This window comes from Anastrepha ludens, chromosome 4, assembly GCF_028408465.1.
Source record: "Anastrepha ludens isolate Willacy chromosome 4, idAnaLude1.1, whole genome shotgun sequence".
Classification (NCBI taxonomy): domain Eukaryota; kingdom Metazoa; phylum Arthropoda; class Insecta; order Diptera; family Tephritidae; genus Anastrepha; species Anastrepha ludens.
The window spans coordinates 62,687,700-62,708,467 of NC_071500.1; the positions used below are offsets into that span (position 1 = coordinate 62,687,700).

The 20,768-nt window shown below is 36.0% G+C and overlaps 1 protein-coding gene across 1 annotated transcript in view; it reads left to right on the top strand.

The window, feature by feature from the left end:
• Positions 1-1,552: 1,552 nt before the first annotated feature.
• The window catches only part of LOC128859560 (cuticlin-4), a 56,866-nt gene continuing 37,650 nt past the window's right edge, over positions 1,553-20,768 (top strand). Inside the window, exon 1 of the mRNA XM_054096477.1 lies at positions 1,553-2,107. The gene's annotated coding sequence lies outside the window, so the exon portion shown is untranslated. The remainder of the gene's footprint in view (positions 2,108-20,768) is intronic.

Genomic DNA, 20,768 nt, shown 5'->3' on the forward strand with positions numbered 1-20,768 from the left:
GATCCAAATATTTTGAAACTATTTTACATTTATTATCATATGTATAGTCGTGAAGGCCGTAGCCGTAGCCGAATGAGTTGGTGCGTGACTAACATTCAGAATTCAGATAACGTAGGTTCGCATCTCCGTGAAACACCAAAATGAAGAAAAAATTGTTTGTAATAGTAAAAGATAGCAGAGGAAGAGAAAGTCATCCACTGCGTTCGGAGGACCAAGGGCTTGGCTTTAAAACGGTCAAAATCGATTACGCGGTACTGCGACAAGCAAAAACATGAATAATAAGTTGCGCAACGTGATGTCTGTCTATTATATATATATACATATATACCGTTGTATATAATATAGCGCATATTAAAATGACACCTTAATTTTATAATGAATCACCTCTTGGTATAATGGCGAAATCGGTCAGATTACAAAAAACTTAAACATTCCGTGGTTTGCAAAGGTTACGCCTTCTACTCAAAGTGAAAGACTACAGTATTACGAAGGAGGTCTTCTAATCGCGAGAAGGGGTACTGATTCACTTTTGGTTGATTTTCGATATTTTTAAATTCGTGAACAATTCGTCATACATTTGCTGCATAAATCACTAAATATTTTCTTTACTCACTATGCACTTAAATTTGAGTCAATAAAAGGCAGCAGTAAACAATTTCTCGTACCTACGTCATAAGTTACCTTGACATAACCCAACATTATTCGTTGACTGGATGGATGGATGCCATTTCAACGAATTTCGTGATCAGCACATCCAATGAAGAATGAAATGAAAACGAAAAGAGCGGCAGCTGGCAAGGACGGCAAAACTTACATTTGTAGCTGGATATGTACGCAAGAGTAAGATTAGTGACATTTAAGTAATAGGGCTAGAGTAACTCATTACAACGATGATATTGTTGTACTGGCGGCTAACTAGTGAATATTGTTGTTGCTTCGAAGCAGTAAAAGTAATGTGGGCGAGTGAACAGACAATTTCGAAAATTTGCTACAAGCGAACCAGTCCATATAATTTTTGTTGCCAACGTTGAAGAAGACACCACCGCTCACAGAGTAAACAGAGAAGCAAGTCGACTGGCAACTAATTTGTATAAGTTTAACTCTCACTTACAATAGATCATTATAAGCATACATGCATTGAGCGAGAATTTGCCGAATGTCGCCTCAGCTCTCTGTTGGGCAATTTATTTCTCAGCTGCTTAGTGCTGCAGCATCGAAAGGTATGTATTTGCATTGCCAGAGCGTCATGAGTTCAGGTTGTTGGGTTGTGCAACAAATATATGAGAGTACATATGTTTATGCGACCGTGTTTATGTGTGTATGTAGATGGATGAGCTTGGTTTGGCGCCATTGCACCAGTAGCAACTATTTAAGATTTTGAGTAGCTCTCTTGGTTGCGAAATTGCGCGGAGCATAGTGCGCTCAAAGTGGCGCTCAGACAGAGAAAGCAAATGCGAGATTGTAAAGTGAAGAAAGAAAGGGGGTCACAACTTTCACGCGATATAAAAATCATGATACCAATTCGGCCGGGCCGCATTTTCACGTCAACACTGCGCATAAAGAGAGGTCGTTTGTGTTTTGGTTTTTGTTCGTCTGCTAGCTTGTGCTGCGAGTTTAAAGTAAACGCTTGTGAGTTTTAGACGTCCTTCTAGTGACATTAACCCAAATTATACTGCACTTAAAATTAAAAAAATAATTTAATTATTTTGAACTCCAAAACGATCAGTAACGGTTATTTAAATAATTTAAATTTCAAATAGTGCCAAGTGCGAAAAAGAAACACAATAATTTACTGCTGCAACTGAAACTACATGGTGTGCATTCAAAGAATAAAAGTTATTTAAAAATATGAAATTTTGTAAATTTGGAACAAATTTCTAATACCTGTTGAATTTTACAAATTATTTAAGCATTGTGCTTTAAATAATTGCGCTAAAAAATATTGAAACAACACTTGTGAAAAACAGTAACAAAAACAGCAAACGTGCCATTTTGATTGGATTAACCGAACACACATAAACTCCAATAGAAAGGATTAAGCTAAAAACGGTGTTTAAATAAAAAAATACTAAACACTGTGAGAGGATTACAACAACTGCTTAAGCAGGTGAGTTAGAAGAGTAAATGGTGAACATTGTGAAAAAATATTTGTTCGTTTCATTACTTTCCTAGGTTTTTCAATAAGGACTCTTTTGACGAATATTCGCTAAGTCGCATTGTTTGTGTATATGCATATACTTGTATGTTTATAATATGTAATTGGGTGAATAGAAGCTTGCCAAATGTAGGCCGAACCAATCGTAGTGCTTATCTAAGTTACTTTCTGGTAAGGAAGCTTTCGGGCAGCTGCGATCGCCGAATCATAAGGAACTATTTGCCTTTGGTGGTCTTTGGAGGTTTGCCGCCGAGGTTGGGGCGGCCATTTATCTGATATTTTGTTCCATACGTAATTGAGCCACACCAATATTATCATAATAAAGAGAAATGATAATAATTTCTTAAAAAAGTTGTATTTTATTCCAAATCAACACCGGCCCTTAAAACTTAACCACCCTTTAAATAATGCTATACTTTTTTACGATGCATTTACTCCACGCGGTGCGGATTTGCCCACATATAAAATCCTACTATTTCTGCCAACCCAATATCCAGCTTTAGGAGTGTTACATTTGTCCAACTTTGTAACAGATTAGTAAGGTTAACTACACCAGAGTTTTTTTTAGTTTAAATTTGACTGTCTTTTCTCTAAAACTGACCAACTAAACAGTTTTCCTACTGAAGGTATTATAACCGAGGATTAAGCTTATATAATATTGAGATTGGAACGTACGGCAATTCAAAGAATTTTTAACTTGTTCTTAACCCAAATACGAGTATGCTTACGCGCTTACTAGTTAAAAAACATTCAGGGTCTTCATATACTCTTTTATATGTTATAAATACTCGTATAGGTATATAATTGGCGCCCATTTTGGGTATTTATGTTATTCCACAAATGGGGGACCTATAGTTTTAAGCTGACTCCGAAGGACAGATATTTTTGATAACGAGCTTTTTCATGGCAAAAATACATTCAGGAGTGTTGCCTGCCGAGAGGCGACCACTATTAGAATTAACTTTTTCTATCATTTTGGTGTTTCATGTATGTGGATTCGAACCTATGCACTTCCGAATGGTTACCACACACCAATCCATTCGGCTACGGCGGCCAGCCTTTCTTTATACTGATAAAATATTGCAAACGTGGAGAGAGCTTAAATAAAATATTTTGTCTATGCACTTTGTTTACCACTATATCCTGTAACATAAAAACAAATCGGTTTGCAAACTGAAAGCACTGTTAATGCAGTACTGAAAAAAGGGTAAATTGCATGGGTGGTAAACTTCTCGAAATAGTAAAGGACTTAAAGAAATGGTGACATAGGATAAGATCTGTTTTTTGTTTTGTAATAATGAAATAAGTCACCGTGGGCTAGTGTACATATATACGTCTGCATTAACTATGTAAAAAGGTATATGCTTGCAGTAAATTAATCCGCTAGGCAGCGCCCAATTCGGTTCTTATTACATCCCATATACATCTTTATTACTACATGAGAATAAATATTTTTGTATAGAGAGGTTCTGATAGATTGTGTTAGGGTCGAGATATTTCAAAAAAAAAATTTTGTTTTGTTCACAAATTTTTTACATAGAGCGTTTGTTTGTAAGTTGCCTAAAAACTTGGACGAAACTGCTTTATACTTTTCGATTTTCGTTCACACTTTTGCAGACGATATACATTGATGAGGTCTAATGTAATCCCGCGTTGCTTAAATAAGTAGGCGTGATACTTCCTATACTATGGTATACTAACTTTTGGCACAGCCTGCTCCATAAGTCTCAGAAGTAAAAATTTGGGACACATGGTCTTCACATTAAAGGAAACATAATGCCAATTGAAATCCATTTGCTGTTGTTCCATAAGACGCACGTCACAAATAGTAGGTCACACACCCAAAAAAAGGGTGTAATCGCCAATTATATATACGAGTAAATAATGCCAATTGGAATAGTGTATCCAGTTGAAGGAAAAGAAATTGTATTTGTTTTACTTACTAGGGTGTATTAAATATATTTCACAATCTTGTAACTGAAATCTATTTTACTTGGGTGTAGCCAAAAATACATTAATGTAGTTACAAAAGAGTTAATCTCTTAATTTTTATTCAGCTTTTAAGCATAGAGAAATATTGACTTACTTAAGATAAAATCTAAAATGTTTTAATTAGCAGACGATACCTTTTTTAAGCGAAAAAAGAAGGTTTTCAGAGACGACCAGAAAACACTATCAAGGACTGAATTATGTTGTTATATAAGAACAATCTTTATTAGATGAAAAAACTGATTTATCTGGATGTGTATGCTAAACGAAGTAATATTTCAAGAGCAGAATTTTTCTGACTTATTTGGGTTAATTAAAATTTGGTTTCAAATGATAAAAGACAAAGGGAAAAAAATACTAACCTCTCCTGTTTCTTCCCTTAGCCTGTCTCTCAGACCCACAATGATTTTTGATTACCTTAAGATTGGTATAACCGCCATTTTCCACCGAAATTATAACATGAATGAAATGTTTTAGAGGGAGGTACTGGGTGTTTAAACGAGGTCAATACTCCCCAAAATCACAGTTTTATAAGTAGATGGCGCATTAATGGATATTAGAAATTAGAATTTTAAGTGAAAAAATATTTTTTTTTCTATTTGTTTTTTGTTCTGTTAGGAATTTCCAGAAATATATTTTACCTTAACACTTTTGAGTACCATTTTCTCTGATTTTCGACTCTCCTAATAGAATTAAATGATATTTTTTAGAAAAAGTAGTGCCTTATCTTTCTCTTTTCCCCGCGGGATGGTGCTGATGATGAGATGGTTGGTTGGTTGGTTGAAGTGGTGAATCTAGCGCATCCGCACTATTTTATTGCCACATTTTCGTTATCAACTTGTTTAACGATTATTTACAGCATGACTATATCGAGTTTGTGCAGTTCAAGAATCTTATTATTATTGTTGTCATCTAAGCCAGACAGTTGTTCGAGTTTCTCGAAAAGTGGTTTGCCCAGGGTTGACATTCTATCCTTCCATAGGACAGGGCATTCGCAGAGGAAATGGAAAATTGTTTCCTTTTCCTCCGGTTGTTTACAACTGCGAAAGTGTAGGTTGTGAGGGATGCCCATTTTGGCTGCCTGTTCTCCGACAGACCAAAATCCAGTTATGACTGCCGTTAGTCTCCAGGCGTCTCGCCGTTTCATGTTTAACAATGTTGACGATTGTTTGTGGTTGTAGGTGGACCATAATGTTCTGCTAATTTTGCATTTCGTCTGGGCTCTCCATCTACCGTACAATCCGCGATTCGGAGGTAGCTTAGAGAAATTGTACTCTTGGCTGCACCTAATGGTATGAATACCGATTCTGCAAGAGCGTTATTTATGGCAGATTCCCCTCTTGCCAGTTCATCTCTTTTTTGTTACCTTCAATATTCTGATGTCCCGGGACCCAGATTAAAGTTACTTTATGGTTTTCACTGGTAAGGCTATTCTTACTTTGGTCCACCAGCTTAGAGGTTGTTGTAGCTGAATCCAGTGTTGCAGGATTGCAGCTTGGTTATACGAAAGAATGGCGACATTGCCCTTAAAAGAGCAATCTGCGATTAGTCACCTGCAATCCTCCCTAATTGCTAGTACGTCCGCCTGAAAGAAACTGCACTAGAAAGACGTATAGGTTTTTCAATTTTAAGTCGATGAAAATATAAATCTGTTCCAAAACCACAAACCATTTTAGAAGCATTTGTATGGACTGTAGTGGAGAAGTTGTTTAGCGAGAATGCCTTACTTCATTTCTCTTGAGAAAGAAAGAGAGTGCCAAAATTTCTGCTGAATTCATATTCCGAATATATATTAGTTACATTAAAACATGTAATTGAGCAATTAATGGGTTCGCTAGATACTTTGACCTATAATAAAAAAAACATATTAAAATGTATGGCTATACATAATGGTCGTCATTCAGTCGGCTGAATTTTCTGGAGGAACAGTCGGCTATAATAGAAATGCATAAAAATCGAGACTCCAATGCTTTAAAAAATCTTATTCGGCTGGCAAACTATATTGATGATCTTTTAATTTTATTATGTCTTTAAATTACCTTTTGCTTTTAAAGACATATGTAGATAAGGGAATAAATCGTTGTATACAAACATAATGGTACTATCCTATTTAAAGCTGTACTGCTCCATCCCTGCAATCAAACCTATTAGTTCTGAATTATTTTGTCACCAGTTTTCTTTGCAGCTCAACTAGTACGTCTTCCATATTTTTTCAATGCTAGCAACTGGTATTTTTAACAATTGTCAGTCTACGCTTCATCATCATACCTTTTAATAAACTACGTAGTCAGCCTCTGCAACAGCATTATACCAGTTAGTGAAACAGTTCATAAGGGGTTAAAAAGCAGTTGATTGACTTCACCAATATTTGCATTCTTTTTCGATTCTTATTTTTACTCGCAGTAATATGTGGAAGGATATTTGTGTTGCATTCACTTCTTGGCCACTTTGCAACTGGTGTAACTCTGATCACTCTCCAACTAGTCTAACTTCTTTCATCAGAAACCCGTACATGAACTAGATTGTTTGTTGACTAGTTTGGTTTTCCATTGCAGGAATATTGCTAACAAATACCGAGTACTAACTCATTCGACTACTATTACAGCTACAGTTACTACGCACAAAGCTTCGCATAAAAGTTGAAACGCATCTGCTGCTATTCATATACATTTTAACATACATACATAAATACATACGTGGATAAGTATAGTAGTAAGTTTTCGCTGGAGTGGTGATAGTATTTGCGTTTTTCTTAGTGTGGTGAAATTTCTCCACCACTTTATACGCGCGCGTGTTTTCGTGCGAATGAATGAAAGTATGGAATTATCCATCTCTCGATGTGGCCGCCGACCGACTCATTTTTTTTTGCTTCTTTCTTTCTTTCTTATGTTGTTGTTATAACTTTTGTTTCAACAACTCTACTCTGTGACTCGGTTGAATTGTAAGATATTGACTGTGTGGTTTATGCCAATTTTCTCTATTAGTTTGCTGCACTGATGGCAAGACTACTAACATCGTCGCCAACAACAATATCTAAAGCCGCAGCTTCAATTTAAGTCAAGTTGCAGTAGTCAACTCTGGTAGTTGTTACATGTGAGATTGCCATTGTTGCTGGTGGTAACAGCTTCTGCCGCTGCTGCTGTTGCTGTTGCTGCAATTACTGTGGAGATTAAACACATCGACATAATGTAGCGACTAGAGTTTTGTTTGAAATTTTGCTCCACTTTGTGTGGCAATTCAATATCTGTTTGGCTGCACATATGAATAGATGAATATTGCTACTAGATATGTGTGCGATTTATACATAAGCAAGTATCTATTTGAATATGTTGGTATGTATCCGTCGATGCTTTGTGTCGTGTTGCGTTACAATTCACATTACGATCCAATTGTTAGTGCTGCTGTTGATGCTACAACCAAACTGCTGGTTGGCAACTTTCATCGCCAACTCGACAAAGAATTGCTTGTGATGAGCGTCAGCAATCGTTGCTCTTGTTGTTATTAGCTGTTGGCTGCTGGCTGTTCGCTGATAACTTGATAACTTAAAATCGTGCACAAAAGTGACAGAACAAGTGCAAGCTACCAGCAGTCTGATGTATGCGAAGCACCAGCAACATGGTTACTCACGCACACACACATACGTACAATTCAAATAAGGAATGCAACGATATTTCAAGTGCCATCAACTAAAAGAAAGTAAATGCAATACCGGCATGGCAGCAGTGCTTTACATTCATGTACAATGCGTCTATGTTTCAAATAAGTAGGCAAAAGCAAAATTTGCGAACAGCTTTTGCTACAACAGGTGCCATATGCAAGTATGTATGCACGGGTATGTGTGTTAAGTCGTCACGGGCGGCCCTTCATTTTGGTTGCTTGTTGTTTCGTTTCGTTTGACTGCGCATTGCCGTTCGAAATTTAATTCAATAGAGCTCGAGCTGCTTATTACTGCAACATTTTTGTGCAGTCAAGTGTTGCAGTGATTTCTATGCGATGAAAAAAAAAACCAAATTGCCCGGTGGCGATGGTGGCGTTAATAGAGAAGTGTTGAGAAATCGAGCACACTTTTCTGAATATTTTTAATTAAATGTGGAAATCATTTTGCATGCAGAAGAAGTTCAACACAAATATAGAGTGCCCCGTTGAAAGCGCCTATTTTGAAATTGGAGGTTATGCATGGAACATATATTAATATTCGATAAATGATCGCCTTTGATGATATTTTGGCATTATACCATCTAAATTTCGTCAAAGCTACGCTAGATTGCGTTTTCAGTTGAGAATTCATTAAACAAGTTCGAAGGTAATGTGATACTCTTCATTATAAAAGGTAGTTGTGATATAAAAATATAATAAAAAAATAGTAATTAAATAAAAATATTTGCAAACTTAAGTGGAGTATTACAGCGAAGCCAAGGCCAAGTACAAGTGTGCATAGAATACCGGTGTTTTGTACTCCGTTTGATCCCAATTACAAATATGAAGGAACCAAAATTAATTTGAAAGAATAAATAAAGATAGGAAAATCTATAAATTAGGCTACTTTTCAATTTAATCACAGTAGTGTGGGCATTCAAAAGTCTAAATTGTCACTGTGGGTCTTTCTAATATTATCTACATTTCAACCATCACTATCTCTGATTCCTCATCCTTTTGAAATTCGCGGTATTTCTTTTCGAACTAACCATACGGCGGAGTAAAATATGTATGGTGCTTTTTTTTAATATTTATCTACATTTCCTTTAACTAAAATTCGTCTTCTTGAAGACACCGCAAATTTACCCAGTTTACTTGGAGGCAAAAATTATGTTAGACCACGTTATAGATTTGTAGAAAGGTTGAATAAGTGATATAAGAACCCGATTTCAGCATTTTCGAAAATTTTGAGGGTTATCGATTAAATTAAATTCTTAGCGGTAGTCTGTGAGTCTTCGAAATGTCGAAAACACGAGCTTAATGCGGGCCCTTTCTGTGGCTGATGATTTTCATACCTGAAATTATAGTCGAACACCGTCGTATGAGTATCCTGAAGATAGTAACCGAATGGAATAGTATTGCTGTTGCTGAAGAAATGAGGCAGCGATTGGCTTTTGGCGAAGGCATCATTATGCGTGACGGGACATGGCTCTATGGATATTATGGAAATTAAAAATTTTTGGACAGGTTAACTGACGTGCTACAGTCCACTCCAATTACCTTCTGCCAGACCAAACCATAAATAAGGAATGTTATCTGAGCGTGTTGAAACTGCTGAGGGATAATAAACTTTGCAAGAAGCCGGAATTGTGAATAAACAGCTCAATTCAATTTCATCTTGTTCGTAACTGTTTGACCAACACCAAAATTATTACCAGGCTTGCCTTCTTGTGACTTTTTTCTGTTACTAAGATTCAAGTATATTTGCCGTTCGGAGTCGGCTTAAAACTGTAGGCCCCTCCATTTGTGGAACAACATCAAGACGCACACCACAAATAGGAGGAGGAGCTCGGCAAAACACCCAAAAAGGGTGTATGCGCCAATTAGTAAGTAAGTAAGTAAGTAAGCATTTCTCGCAAAGCTTCTCAAGACGATTGAACGATAAAGGGCATTTCGCAGGAGCAACTGAAAGTGATTCCAAAATCGGCCTAGCAAAAGTTTTATGAAGATTGAGGAAGAGTTGAAATAAGTGCATTGGTTAATATGGACATTATTTTGAAAATATAATAAATATAATCCCAATAGAGATTATTTTCAATCAATACTTTTCAAACATAGGCACGTTAAATTTTTTCTCAATAGCATTAAAATTGAAGGAATTACGTATTTTCATTAAAGTACACATACATACAGTCATAGCTAAACCAATTTAGCTAGACAAGCAAAATATTTTACGGCACTTAATGTGGGATTTACCTCGCTTTGTTCCAAGCGTTACATATAACGTCAGAAACTAAGTAAAAAATGTAATAAAAAATAAACAAACTGGCGCATTTAGAAAACTAAAATAAATATTATTGTAAAACGTACGATTTGTGATTTCCATATCACTTTTTTTAGCTGTTCAATTAAGGCAGAAAATCAATTAAAATTTACGGAAAGGTTGAAAAAAAATGCGCTTTAAGTGCAGGAAATATTTGCCACCGGATTAAATATTTCAGTCTGACATTTCCTACGAATCATATCGCTTTATTTCACATCACCTACCATATAATTATATACAAACGTATCTGCATACATATGCACATATCTGTAAAAGTTTACACATTTTCTTTTCTGCTTTGCAATTGAAAGTGCTAAATTACCAGTTGGTGGGCTGTTCGCTTGGCTGGTTATATTGTTGTTTGTTAAAACGTTTCTTTTTTGCATTCTTTTAGTGGCGGCTGGTGCACACTTACCACAGACATATCACAAATACAGAGACTTTGTAAAAAGCACCATGGTAAATAATTGAATGGTAGCTGTATTGGTAGCGCGAAAATGCGCCAGGCACTTACAGTCAGACCAACAACGCCTTCGACTTGATCGTCGCCAATACTGACTTGTCTGTCTTATTGTAATTTAATAATAAAAATGAAAACCACTTTCTTCGCATGCCTGACAAACGATCCGAGGAAAACCTGAGCACAACAGCGCCACTGTCACTAACTACATACATTGTTGTTGCTGCAGTTGATTCGCTGCATGCGCATCTGGTGCACAACGACCGACAGAAGCAACTATATATCCATATTAACGCATATATGCACACATACAAATATATAAAAATAGTGGCAGTAATAATTTTCAATGCCCAAGCGCAAAACAGCAAGAATAAAACAACAGTCACAGCAGAAAATCAGCAGGCAACTACAGCCGGTTGCAAACTTGCCACACATACAAACGCTGGTTCTGCTCACATAGGCACATACTGTGTGTGTTGATGCCTCGAAGTTGGCGTCGTCCAAGAAACTAAACCAACAACAAAAATTGGGTCAATAATTAGTGCGCTGCAATGCAGTTGCATGTTATTGTTTGTGTTGCTTTTCACATGCAACGAATGTAAAAATAACGGCAATTGCCAACCACCACCAAGCTGCCGCTTAAGACACCGCAATACTCTACCGGTTTTTGTGATGTGGCTACTTCTCTGTTGTTGCTGCTGGTGCTGGTTAACGAAGCATTGCAACTTGCCCACAGCCCCGACAATCGGCAGTGTCGGGCAGTGACTACCAACATCAGAGGATATTCAGCAAATAAAAAAGGCAATCAATATAGTTTGCACTTGGGAAAAAAGAAACAACAGCTAAAAGAGATGCACTGAAATTTAATGCCATGGCAGTTTGGCTCCGAATGGCAGAAGTCGTTGTGGAAGTGCAACGAGCCCTTGAGTTTTTACTTTCATTTCTCTGTGAACCGGTTTTGGGTTCGTTAGCATTACCACGAATGGCAACAGTAACAACTGTGGCGAAGCTGCTATAGAAACAGAAAGTATTGTCCGCAGAAGGTGAAGTGATTGCCTTTTATCAGGTTGTTTCTTTTACTATAACTACCGTTATTGTTATGTTGGTGTAGTGTTGGCTCAATTGACTATTTTTATTTTTCGTAATTTCTTAAAGTAAAGGTAAAATGTGAACGAACACTACATAAATGGCCAGGCAAGTTGCTCGTTTAAGTATTTTGTTTAATAGGAAAGGGAACTTTAATTAATGAATATCAATAGTTTTTAACGATTTTATGTTCCTGCTTAAGCGATAATCCTCGTTTACTTTAATCTTCCCTAGAATACTTTATGTTATGTAAATAATGTCAATGTCGTAGGAATGCAGAAATTTGCATGTAAGTGTCAGAATGGACAAAAATTATATAAAATAAATTAAAACACACTACAACAAAATAAAATATACTATAATGCAAAATATAGTAAAATTAAATAAATTATATATATATGTATATTTCAAATTTATATATTTATTTAAATGGGAAGCAATTGCAATTAACTCTTCCACTTACATATTAAAGCACTTGAAATAAAATAACATAAATAAAATAAAATACAAGAGACACGACCAGGAACCCATCCTTAGGCAAATCAAGCGCAGAAAGGGCGATGGACAGGTCACACATTGAGAAAACCACCAGATAGCATCACGAGAATGCCACTGGACTGGAATCCGCAAGGGAGCAGAGGTCGACCAAAAAACTCTTGGAGAAAGTCGATGCTGCGCGAACTTGCAGATGCTGACATCTCATGGGACGGTGCGAAAATAACAGCACAGAACCGTGTACGATGGAAGAGTCTTGAGAGCCTTGTCGAGGCCCTGTACTGCCGAGAGGAGTGAAGAAAGAAAAAAACCCTGAGCAAATAATTGAAAACACTGAATATAAAATATATTGGGATAGGTTCATCCTAATTCCCACTTTACCAAGCACAATAATACCGATAGATAATATACATTATTTTTATGGAAAAGCTTAATTAAAAAGCACAAATAATTTTGCTATAACGTACGACATAAACATTATCGAAACAATCAACAAGAAGAAAGCAAAACATGTGCCGCTAGCTCTATTCTTTAAACAATACACAGTCCATAGGAAATTAAAATAATACCACTTTTAATAGGCTCAATCGGAACAGTACTCGTACCTAAACACACAGTAGAAGCTATACCTGAACTAAACCTAGATCCTAAATTGATCACGCACATGCAGAAAGCATCTCTCATAAGAGCAGCATCGTTCATACGTGAGACTATAGGATAGTTAAATGGCGAAAAATAACGTCAACTAATGGCAACAGAGCGCAACAGAGCCTTGACCTTCGGACCCCGGAGCAGGAATTCCAACAATTAGCTGTGAATGTCGAATTTTGATAAAATAAAAAAAGGAATCTAGTAAGAAAGTGCTAAATTCGATTCTCGCTGAGCTCTGTATATCCGCCCACATTTTAGTAAAGTTTAATTTGGGCTTGCTGGAATTACATAAACTAATAGACATAGGCGATACACTAACAATTTTTCAAAAATTTTCTTCCAACGTATTTATCTTTTTTTGAGTGCATCATTTGTGCCAAATGTGAGTAAATTTGATTTATTTTTAACAGAGATATAATTTTTTTTGTTTTTAAAATTCCAGTTATATGGGAGGTGGGCATGGTTATTGCCCTATGTCCCATTATTTCCTATGTTCAATAACAACTACCATGCACCACGTTTCGTTGGAATACATATAATATTGTATTATATATTAATTTTTGTGCGGATAGAGAGATAGACAGGCATCACCAAGCTGAGTCTTTTTATATATAATACATGTCTATATCTATCTCCACTCCATTAAGCTGTTATAGAGCGGGTGTTTTTTTAGCTGCATGAGAACTATTGATATCGATAACTATCATTTGACAGCTAAGAATGGCAAACGTTGGCATCTCTGTTCAGTAAGCTTTGGCAAGTCATATGAATAGTTTAACGCTAAAACAACGATTCCGAATTGGGGAAGTTTTCTTTGAAAAAATAAATAAATAAATCTGTTCGCGAAGTTCGTAGAGCGAGATGTTAAAGAAGATGCTGAAATGTCGATTCGACGTCGTTCTCAACTTGTTGGCATTTGCCTTTGGACGACGTGGAAAATTTTACATAAGGGTATGTGACTTTCCTATACAGCTCGTGCATGAGTTGAATCCAAATGACCATCCTTTGCCTCGCATTTTTGCTGATTGGGCTCATTTAGATTTACTATTCAGATTTATTGTAAAAAATAGTCAAAAATGAACTGTTCGAATGCACCACGGCACGGGTATATACCATATATCATATTGTATTAAAAAAATAAATGCCATGGAATTAACCACCAGATTATAAAAATTTATCACAACAATATTTCTGTATTATTATTTAAAATTTTCAAGCTCTTATAAAAACACCCGATACATGCATGCTTTATGTAAACATACTTATAAGTATAACACCCTCGTGCGCAAGCGCTCGTGGTAATACAAATATAAATATAAACACAACTAAAATAATCTTGGAATGCGGTTATTGGATTTGATATTACCATCTTTCATCTGAAATTACAATTACTCTCATTAGTCATGAAACATAACATTATACATATTTTTATGCCTATGCGAATACCGAATGTATGTACTCGAACGAATCATATAAATCCCCCTTTTCATAAACTTTTCGCCAAGCATTCGATAAATTCATAGAAATCGTTGCTTCAAAACTACTTCTCAGGCAACTTACTTTCTGGATTCGAATCAGCAGCTTTAACACCGTAGCTGAATTGAAACTTAAGTGTTCGGAATTTCGAAGTTTGGAGTGCGAGGAACGCGAATATTTCCTAATTAAACTTTGGCTGGCTAGTATTTCGTAACATAATATTTGGCGCGGCCGTTTTCTTTGCTTAAAGGATATAAAAGCCTGCAGTTAAATTATAATTCCCACATTGTAAAATTGTGATATAGTTATTATTATAGGTAATTTAAAAGGCGTCAGCACACTATTATTGAGGCTTCTTTAAATATTTTGTATTTGAAGCTAATTTTTTAACTTCTGCTTTAAAGATAAAACTAACACAAACGAACAAAATTTAGTATTAGAAAAGTTGCAAACTTACTACGGGTATGTGAATGAAAAGGTATTCATAAGGCTACTTGCCTTTTTCTCTTTTTAATTCAAAAAATTTCTTAAGCAGTTTCAATATTTTTTGGATGCCGGTGTTTTAAATAACTTTCCTTTGATACTGCATACTTAATCAACTTTAATTCTAATACAATGCTGGCAACCCTATTAAAAATATTTGTTGGAGACTGTGTTTTTAAATATTTTTTGTTTCAGACCTTTGCTGCATAATTCATAAATTGATTTTAAAAATTCTACATGTGACAACCCTATTAAAATATTTGTTGGATTATTGTGTTTTTTGTTTGAGACTCTCACTACCTAATTCAATAATTAATAAATTAATTAGAAAAATGTTTGCAGGCTTTCTTTTCATGAAATTCTCCATAACCGAATTGCAAAGTGGCTGTCTTGAATCGACCCTGGGCTGTTGGTTGCTGGCGTATACCTTATCTTTCACGTGGCCCCAAAGAAAAAAGTCCCGAGGTGTTAAATCTCAAGATCTCGGTGGCCAATTGTAATCACCTCTTCGAAATATAACACAGTCCGGAAACTTTTCCCATAAAAGATCAATGGTTTTGTTGCTTGTGGGGCACGTAGCGTAAACGTTATCCAGATCAATACCATCAAATCGTTAAACATCTCTCGATAGCGCAATCCATTCATTCATAACACTTGTTATTGGAAAACCCTTTATATCTCCGACTACTGTGTTTTTAAATAAAGTTCCCCTTGATGCTGCATACTGATTAAGTTTAATATTTATGAATAAAGATTATGATAAAAATATTTCTTTGATTTCTGTATTTTTAAACATCTTTCGTTGAATATTCTTACATACTTAATTAATTTTTAAGAAATACGTCGAATCTCTGAGACTCATTAAGGCCAAGTACACATATCAGACCCTTTACGATTTTCCAGTTAAGCTGATAAAAACTGTTAGCATAGTTAGCATATTAACAGTTAAAGCACAAAATAGGCAATTTCTTTCCCTAATTATAAATAATTGAGGAACCATTTACTTAATAGTTTCGCTTCGTCAGCCATTTTAAATACAATATAATGAAACAGCCTTCGCATGCGAGTATGTGAATGAAAAGGTATTCATAAGGCAAGTATTTTTCACTTTCCCTATCGAAACAAATGACCTACACCGATATTTAAATTGGTCTATGCATTCCCGCCAGCAGCGCATATCACACCCCATCGGGGGTCTGTGCATGCATAACTAGGTATGCATATATATGAATGCACTAATTCATACATGCTCGCATGTGTGTGTGTGTAAATCGAAAGGCAGTAAAAGTTGATTTTTGGCGCAGCGGAAATTCGCTGGCTGTATTGAAAGCCCATTCGCTTTTCATCACCAGCGTAAAGCAGGTCCTAAGTCGTCTGCTATATATTTACATACGCATTTGTGTACACATGGGCTGGCACCTGTTGCATGTACAATATTTAAAATTTTACTTGTTTACATATTCATTTTTCATGACAATGTTGTACTAATTGTTAGTTGGCGTTGTCGTTGACAAAACTAGAGCAAAGAAAATTAATTGTTGCCATGTCTATTTTACATAATTCAAATGCTTATCGGGAGGCATAAGCGCTAGCTTCTATGGCGGTCTATACTATATATACGTACATATATTATATACATACATGTGTACATATGAATGGTGCTTTCCATCGCAGTCACAGTTACGCCAGTGCTATCAGTCGCCAGCGGCTGAACAATAACAATTGTTTAAAGTCGCTGGTGCCTCATATACCCTGCGGTTGCATTGCTTTGCTTGCTAACATAGTTGACGACGTTGATGGAACAGTTGATAGCACGTTAGGCGTTCGCTTAGTTAATGGTCGAAATGCCAGCTATGCTGCGTTGCTTTGGCCTTTGCTTTGGTGCGAAAACGAGTTTGCACCGCTTGTGGGTCTCTACTGGTAGTGAATGCAAAAATCACTGGCAATTAGTAAGAAAGTTTTCAACTATATTTGCTATTAAAATGTTGTAAATTTCCAAAATAAGTTGACTGACTGGCCGGCTGTTGGCCTATCTAACTAACTGTCTGGCTAACGCTGCATAAGCAGCAGTGGCATTTCGATGCATTGTGTTTAACTGCTTACAACATTTATATCTAAAAAAATATATCTACTCGTAAATAAGATACGTGTAAGCACGTAGATGAAGATAGAGATATGAAAAAGTTACACACTCACTTCTGTAGTTATCAAAAATGTTTTAAATTACTTTCACGAGTTATTAAAAATTAAATACTTACACTTGCACAGGTGCAGCGAAAATGATTTAATTGCCATAGTGATTTTTATGCAGCACAACTTTTCAACCAAATAATGTAAGAGTAAACGCGTCTGTAGAGGGGGTCATGAGGTCAACATATCGAAAATCATTTATAAAATGTATCTTACTCGAATATAGTTTACTTGGTTTCGGTTTTATTGAATACGAAATTGAAAGTCTATGGCCAACAATAACATTTACATATAGAAAGTAGTTATTTTTCTTTATGCAACCTGTTGACACTTTCATATGTTACTACTTATTTGCACTTGAGCTAGATTTCCTGAAAAGAAACCCCGATTTTTCATGAAATCATGAAAATTATAAATAAATGCACTTCTAAACCAGTTAAATATTTTCGAAACTTTTTAGAGAATTCGTGTTCCATTGATGCGCATAACGCATATGACTTTTTTTTTTGTTTTCGTAAAATTCCTGGCTTTTCACTCTGGTGTTTTTCAGTTGCAGGATACCTAAAGACAAGTGCAAAACGGTTGAAACACTATATAATCTAACTTGCATGTTTGCGTCTCGATTTTTATTTATAAGTAGTTAATCCGAACAAGCAAATAACAAAACAACAATAACAACTGGACATTCTTAATAGTTTTCTAATCTAATCTATTATGATTATAATTTTTGTACTGGTGCTTCAGAAATTCTATGGAGAAAAAATTAAATAGTTTGCAGTAACACACTAAGTGCCCAAAGCTTTGTGTAGTCAAGCTTATGGGCAAGTTTGCGTCTTAAGTCTTTCGTTGAACATAAATAATTTATACGGTGTGACGTTTCGTTTTTAACCTTCCAGTTTCTTTGATGTTCTGTAATTATTGGTTTTAAATAATAGTAAAGGAATTTTGTGCCGATATACAATATTTACCTAATATGATGCAGTAATCTTAGTATTAGTATAGTAGTACTGCAGTATTTCTGCTAAATATAAATAGTTTCACTAAACTTCAGCAATATTTTTACAGCCTGATTTTTCTTGTGTCTATGGAGCATTATCATATTAAGCCGAGAGTTTCTGCTGCTAGGGCTACGTTTGCTTTAGTTTGTTTAATAATTTATTATTACGTAAGCTTTGTGAAATAAAAAATTAGAAATTTCTAAGAAAATTAAGATATAAAAGATAAATAAGGTAATATATATGTATATGACGCTTGCATCCGTTATTGGGTGTTTAGCCAAGCTCTTCCTCTTATTTGGGGTATGCATCTTGATGTTATTCCACAAATGGAGGGAGCTACAGTTTTAAGCCTACTCCGAACGTCAAATATAATAGTTTTTATTAGGAGCTTTTTCATTACCTGTCGAATGGCGACTGCAATTAGAAACTAATTTTTCTATCATTTGATGTTTCATGCACGAAGATTCGAACCTGTGCAATTCCGAATGGTAGTCACGCACGTAAAAGATATTTCATATTCTTATAGCATGTCACTAATCCTCAGTATCCAAGGCAGTTAAGATTATTTTTTGAAGGCTTGTTTGGTGTATTTCTTAAGATAGCAGGATCGGCTACGCTCCGGCTCTAAAAGATTTTATGCGGTACCAGCTGGTGGTAGCAGAGGAAGAAGATAGCCTCCTCTGCGTTGGAAAGATCAGGTGGAGAAGGACTTGGCTTCACTTGGTGTGTCCAACTGGCGCCGGTTAGTCGCGCCAATTAAAAGGAAGCAAAAGAAGAAGAAGAGCAGGATCGGCTAAATAGTTCTTGATTAAAATACATCTACATTCAATCAGGACTGGAAATTTATGCATAAATAACCGATATTGTCTTAGTAAACAGACCTGATGCGATCGCAAATCAGCCCTCTCTAAAAGGGTTACGGACTTCCTGCTCAAGGGGTAATCAAAAAGTCTCCAAACGCACTGAAATACTTATAGCGGTTTGGACATGAATTAACTAATCGGACATGGATAATCGAGAGGAGATGGAGCGGGAAACAGATTGGGGTTTTCAGTGACAGTCAGGCTGTACTGAAGGCCCTGGAGAACGCGAAGCAAACCTCAAAGATTGTTCAAGAATGTATGAAGAAGCTTAATTCTGTAGCAAGACAAAACAGGCTTGTACTTATATGGGTTCCAGGACACTCCGGTGTTTAAGGAAACGAAACTGACGATGAATTGGCCAACCGTTTGTCAGCGGTTCCCCCACAAGGACCAGAGCCAATAATCGGAATCAGTTCCGCAGGAATCGTGAATTGGATCAGCGAAAATGTAGGCAATCTACATAAAGAGCGATGGTCCGGTCTAGAGCACTGCAGAACTGCAAAGTGTTTTGTGACAAGTTCGAACAGAAAACTGCCAAACTTTCTACTAAAACTTAGATGTAAAGACGTTCGGACACAACCCATGGGGTTAGCATATGACCACCATTGGAATCATTGAGGACCCGATGTACCTGTCATGCTTGGAGGAGGCGGATAGCACTGAGCCCTTTCTCTGTGAGTGTCCCGCCTTTGCTAGAGCACGGCTACGAGTTTTGGATTCCGATGTCAGGAGAATGAGTAATATTCGTTCTCTAAAACTGGAGGATATTTACAGATTTGTCAAGGAATCTGGAAGATTCTCACAGGACTAACTATCTGTATCTCTGTCTCTATTCTTTCCTATCTCTTTCTCTGATACTTTTCTCCTTCCCTCCTTGACTATCTACCCCCTTTCCAGAGTTTTAAATACAATGGGCATTTTAGCCTGAGTGTTTTAGGAGCCACCAAATCTCCGGGTGCTCCTTGGCTCGACCTTTTCAAATTTCAATTTCAACTAAGATCATGAAATGGTTCCGGTCCTGGAAGAACAGCTGAAGCACTTTTTCTTTGCTAAGTCATCGGCCATTTCAAATCCTCTGATCCCAATGCACTCATATACTCAACAAATAATTTCTGTGTTTTCCCTCTTCAACAGTTGATAGGAAGCTCCCTTTAATGCTGGAAAATACTTCAATAGTAGCGCCTTTCTAATATTTTGCACAGTTTATGTAGCCTACAACATGCTAGGTCTACATATACTTGTGTTCGTACCCTTGTCTGCTTCTGATCCATCTGTGTGCATATTTATGATCAAGGATTGAGACCACATTTTTCCAGTCTCACGAATTGTTATATTACGAGCACGTATTAGGAAGGTCAATCACTGCACCTCGGTGTTTTGTAATTTTCTATTTTTTTTAATTTTTTATGGTTATTCTTAGCACAAATCTCTCGAAACCAAAAGTTAATATCTCATACCACAAGAACACATACCAACAACTTCCACGCAAGTAACCATTAAATACTTGGAAATAAACACATACAATGACAAAACCTTCTGAAAGTCACAATTGACTAATAAAGCTAAGCAACAAGGTATAAACAAAATCAAACACACATTCCACAATTATTTACCAAAATACCAATTTCACTTTCACAACAAATAAATACCGCAAAACCATACATCATTACTCGTTTATACTGGCATGAAACATACCGACATTTATTACTTCTAAAATACATTCAAAAGTTATGTTGTAGTTGTATTTACATGTCAAAGCAACGTACGATCACACTACCAGATTACCAGCCTTGCTAAAAAATTCCTAAACATCGATCAACAACGGCTGATAACTTTATAATGACGCGAATATGTAAGAAAAAAGAAAAAGGCATGACAAATAAAAGTTAAGAAAAAAATTAAAAACAACAAAAAACATTGCTAGTATGAATTCGAAAGTAAATAACAACAATATCTAGTAGTA